Source organism: Lolium rigidum, chromosome 5, assembly GCF_022539505.1.
Source record: "Lolium rigidum isolate FL_2022 chromosome 5, APGP_CSIRO_Lrig_0.1, whole genome shotgun sequence".
Lineage (NCBI taxonomy): Eukaryota > Viridiplantae > Streptophyta > Magnoliopsida > Poales > Poaceae > Lolium > Lolium rigidum.
In genome coordinates, this window is record NC_061512.1 from 122874202 (window position 1) to 122879905 (window position 5704).

The 5704-nt window shown below is 43.4% G+C and overlaps 1 long non-coding RNA gene across 1 annotated transcript; it reads right to left on the bottom strand.

Annotated features, from left to right (window-relative positions):
- Positions 1 to 2823: 2823 nt before the first annotated feature.
- On the bottom strand, positions 2824 to 3755 carry LOC124658476. The gene is made up of 3 exons (XR_006989208.1): positions 3632 to 3755; positions 3086 to 3132; positions 2824 to 2995 (listed from the first exon to the last, which is right to left on the bottom strand). It is a non-coding gene; the product is annotated as an uncharacterized LOC124658476 (long non-coding RNA).
- Between the last annotated feature and the right edge of the window lie 1949 nt (positions 3756 to 5704).

The following is a 5704-nucleotide window of genomic DNA, read 5'->3' on the forward strand; positions in this document are numbered from 1 at the left end:
TTTTGCTGTCTTTGTTACACCGTCTGCTGATATTTCACTACTGCTACTTGCTATAAAGCTGTTACCTACTTGATAAACTCTTGCGAGCAAGTCTCGTTTCCAGTGCAGCTGAATTGACAACTCCGCTGTTAAGGCTTACAAATATTCTTTGGCTCCCTTGTGTCGAATCAATAAATTGGGTTTTACTTCCCTCGAAGACTGTTGCGATCCCCTATACTTGTGGGTCATCAAGACTATTTTCTGGCGCCGTTGCCGGAGAGCATAGATTTATTTGCAAGTTCACTTGGATTGATATTGTTCGCTGCACCTATTTCTGTGGCGCAGTTATATCACATGCGCCACAGAACTACTTATTTCTGTGGCGCACAAGACCTAGTGCGCCACAAAAACCTTAATTATGTGGCGCACAGCCTGCTGCGCCACAGAAACCTTATTTTTGTGGCGACGTTCTGTGGCGCACCTCCCATGCGCCACAGAATCTCATTTCCGTGCGCCACTGATGAGGCTTTTCCTACTAGTGCGACATTGTCGTATGGGGGGCATCAGCACAACATCCTCCATTTGGGGGAGCTGCTCCCACACCGACGCGCCCATAGGACAGCCCCGATAGATGATTTGAATTAAAAACACAAACAAAAGTATAGAAATTCGAATAAATTTTTGAATTTAAAGTTTGAGCCAACACAAGGCCACCAAATTCGAATAGGTTATCGAATATGAAGTTTGGGCCAACATACGGCCACCGAATCGCCGTCTCCGGCTTCAAAAAACAACTTTGGCTTCCAAGCCAACTGATCAGATGAACAGGGTCATAGGCGGCTCAACCTAGAAGACTTCCTCATCGTCGGCGAGCCCTGCTGGAAGCTCCGCCGCTGCAACAGGATTCACGGTCGCCGGGGGAGGCATGAACAGCGACGGTGCCGGCGGAGACATGAAAGTTGAGGGTGTCGGGGGAAACACTGACGCAGCTCGCGACACCAGCACCACTTGGCCGATGCGCTCGCGGTACATCTCGTGCCAAACCCGCGCGCCAAGTGGTCCATCTTCTCCATGTTGACCATCAAGATCTTGGATTCTTGAGACATCCTGTCCAACAAAAGCTGCGTCACTTCGTTGGTGGCCTTCATGGCAGCGGCGTGAGTTTCCATCTTCGCCGCCTCCACCTTCTCCCTCTCCAACTCGATCTTCATGTCTTACTTGTCGAGGATTGCCTTCCACACGACAGCGGCCATATCCACCGCTTCCTTGTTCTCCATTGAGAATGAGGTTATCATCTTCTCGAGGGAGGCGTCCATGGCGGCCAATGTCGGCGCCGCATTCCTCTCGGCCTTGGCCTTCTTGTTGCCAATGGGGCGCCCGGTGGAGGCGTCGGCTGGATCGACTGGCCCATCTACACCGTTGACGACGGTGAGCTCGAGAAGTTGTGGCCGGCGGGCTGATAGCTCCATTCGGGCTGGTCGCCGCCCAAGCTGAGGCACACTTCCGCAGTAGCCACAACTTTCGCTTTATCGTCAGCGGCGACGCGATGCCTTTTGCAGTCGGCCGTCGCAAAGGAGCAGCGGCGTTTCTCCTCCTCCTACGACATGTTCGCCGGCTTCTCCTTCGACGTCACGGTGCGTGGCTTCGGCGGCGCCTTCGCTGGAGCCTTTTTTTTCGGCGGCATGGCAGTGGCGAGGGTTTTTCGGGTTGGAGGCTGGATGGGAGATGGAGCGGCGGGCGGGAGAAATGAGCGGCGAAAGGGACGGGGTTTTGGTAGAAAAGATGTATAATTTTGGGATGTGTGGCTGACAGGCGGCTTTCACGCCAAAAAAATTCGCCTCGCGAGGCGCCAACGCGCTCTTCGCGTAGGGGCCTACACAAGGTTGCCGGCGCTTCTATTTGGCTCAAAAAACGCCGGTGCTATTTGGGGCGCGCCGGTGTGAGCCCATTTTCGCTGCCAGCCCCCAAAACGGTATTGGTACTGCTATGGGGCGCGCCGGTGGAGATGCTCTAACTATCTATTCGCGGCATGAGTTCCATAAACCATAGTTTCATATACATGTTACGTCATCGACAATGTAATCAGATATAAACTTAGAAAAGTGCAATGGATAAGCCAATTCCTTCTATTTCATAGTACAAAACGTGTTTTTTTCGTTAAGACATTTTGCTTTCACCAAGAATCAATTCGTTTATATTGGTTTATTTAGTGCTACAGTTTCATGTCACAGAACCATATATGAACCATTAATTACGTTTAAAAGCAAAATGTGTCTTATGTTTTCAAATGGAAGAAGTATTAGTTACCGCTAAGGCTGTGTGGGTGATCAATCTATCGTCAACCCTACGATCTGAGAGGAAGTTCAGCACATAGTATAGACGTTTGCTCCAGCACAACGCCCTACCTTTAAACTCAGATAAACTCCAACTCAGATAACTCAGGTAAGATACCACAATCTTTCAGCTGACGGCGGGGGCACATGGCGTCAAGGTGCGAACTGCTGCCGCCCGGCTTGATCTTCTTCCACCAGCATCTCCCGCAGGCCGCAGCTGTTGTGACCACTAGATGACCCGGTGCGCCCGGCGCACAGGCAAATGCAAGTCAGTACTATAATCATAAGTTTTATGCAACTGATGTTTGTTTATTTGTCCAAGCATTCAGTAGGTCTTCTACAGCCTTTAAGCCTGTATAAGGAATCCTTTTATAGAAAATAAAAACTTTCAAGCAACTATCTACGGATAACACATGCACAACACAGAAGCAATATTTTTTGCATCCAACCATATGTTCATAGCAAAGAGAAATAAATGTGTATAAATATCATGTCTTTAGGTGTTATCAAGACATTCAATAACCCAATAAATATGAAGTAGTGTCCTTTCCTCCAATAAGAATACACCAGGAGCATCACTAAGAAGCAAAGAACAAGTGGGCGCAGGCCACCAAATGGTCCTGATCATACTTGCATACCAAGATCACTATACATCATTACCGGCGGTTCCTCTGATATTAAGCCTATCAAACAAATACAAAATAACTACAATCAAATATACAGTCGAAAAAACAAAACATACATACTGACTAAAAAAAGTGAGGACTATTAACCTTGCTATGAGGGCATGCGTGTGACTTAACAAGATTTCAAGTATCCTCTACTTTGGACTCCCAAACAAAAAAAATGAATTTGGTAAGCACATAATAAAATAGAAACAAAAGTGTTCAACCAACAATGTAGCTATCTGCATAAGATACTACTACTTTAGAAACACATTATCTGTGACAGTTTTCAAATCTATTTCTCCCTCCATCCATAAAAGGATGTCGGGAGGTTCGTCTAAATTTGGATGTATATTTATGTACTAAAGAGTGTCAAGATACATTCGAATTTAGACAAACTTTCGACATCATTTTATGGATAGAGAAGGATGTTCTATCTTCTGTAACACCAGTACAAACATTGAGGTTGTGGTTCCCACCAACAAACTGCAACATGCATAAGCTTCTACCACTTTACAAATCTATAATAGCTGGGGTGATTTCGAAGGTGTTATCTTCTATCCGAAGTGAAAACACGGATACACATGAACATAGAAACACCAACCATACTCCAAGCAGCAATACTCAAACTCATCAAGAATTCAGATTGCATACCTCAAATTTCTCGATTTGATCGATTTGATAGGGTAGGGTGTTGGCTGGCGTATAGAGGCAAGTCGACAACAACTTGAGTCCGCCTAGTCTCCACATTGCCGCGACCTCTTCCTCCAAAATGAGTCTGAAACTTAACAATAACTAATAGCATACAACCTTCCAAATAATAAAGCCACAATTTAATCTATGGAGATTTTTTTCTTGGGGAAAACAGAGTTACTTTAAATTCTTCACTTCCTTAAGAAAAGTGTGCTATTACCAACCAAACATAGAATATTTAAAGGCATCCATAAAAAAAATATGCAGCTTCCCTGAGTCGGCGCTCCTCCTCCCGTTTCTTCATCTTGAGAGCTCACCCCATTGCAGTACACACAGAAACAACAAGTAGAAAATCAGGCAACAAAATTAGGTAGATATAAAACCCTAATCCGAAACAAGGATAGTAAAAGATATGATATTTATAACACCCCAGAAAACACATTAAGGTCAGGAGAGGCACAAAACTTGACATAGCCGAATGAGCGCCAGAGAAGAGCAAACACATGAGCATAGAAATGAAGCAACCTCGTGAAAATCGTACAACACAGCCACCAATGACTCTAGGATGAACCAAGTACACGAGACAATTTTTAGTGGCTACCACACTAAACATCAACAACTATTTCACTAAATCAATTATGATAAATAACAACAAGCACACATATGTACAAATGAGCCAAGCATGAATAATCTTTAGGATGAACCAATACAGATCGAAATGTTATTGGAGAAGCTGATGTACCTTCATATTCACTAACCTAACTCCCAAAATTAACTTTTTCCTGTGAGAAACTCCCAAAATTGACTAACCAGCAAATTCAGTCCACTCAATGCACATAAAAAATTTCTGTCCACTTGCTTGGTCACAATAATCAGCAAGAATCATGTTCCATTATTGCACCAATAGCTGGCAACTCCATAGGATGACTAAAAAAGGGAAGCATGTGTTCTTTCAAAGAATTTTCTAGGTAACTTTAGGTTTTAAACGAAATGGGTGCCTAGAGACCTCTATGTATGTATAGCAAACACTGTCATCTTCCTTAGAAGCAGGAACAAATTAATTGAGGAATGGGTGAGATTTTAGCACTTGCTCTATTATTATGCCTTGGCAGGACATACCAAAGTAATTCCTGGTTTCGATCAAAGTATATACCTTATGAACTTACATAAGTCATTATAAAATGAACCCGGAGACTTAAGAAAAAGTATATTCACATAATTGTTGATCTTGCTTAAAAAAGTGAAAAGTAATACCACCAGAAGTATTAATTGGGAGGTCACCTCTGTTGTCTCACACGCTACCAAAGCTTATAATAAGAATATGCCTATGCTCTAGAGGAATCGTGGAGCACAGGACATGAGGAGACAAATAGGAGTTGGCGGAGAACAAGATCATACCACTCACACCATCAATAGATGTCCTTCCCCGTTTTAGAACTCAGTTGGTAAAGCTAGCTTTGAGGAACCGGCGGGCTACACAGACATTTTAAGTACAAGTTAGTATTGTTTTCCCAGTGTACTGCACAATTAACACAAGGCAAAATATGCATACCCATCAAGTGTAAATTGTTTTCTCCAAGAGATGACTCCGAGCAATGTTTGATATAGGTACTGTCTATCAATTATTAATGAATGCAAGTGAGTTTGAAAGCTGGAGCCAGAGACATGAATAAGCATCATTTTTTTAAGGGTGGCAGCTGCTATTCAGGAGCATAAATAAGTACCTATTATAAGAAAGAAAGTGCATCATAGATAGACCAGGCCTAATAAATGTACCATAGTGCAAGGATGTGCATCATAGATGACCCGGTGCGCGAAACCAACACAATATTGAAGCCATGGAGAAACACCAAATTGTACAATTAAATCATCAACTACGAAATTGTCCATCCTTGGACCTAGCTTGATTTTGAAGTTATTCTTGATGTCTCAAATTGTCATTGATTTCAGTCAACTCAAGCTACACATAACTAATCAAATTTCATAATTTTATTCCTAATCACCACATGACTAAGCTGCTCTCCCAGTCAACCA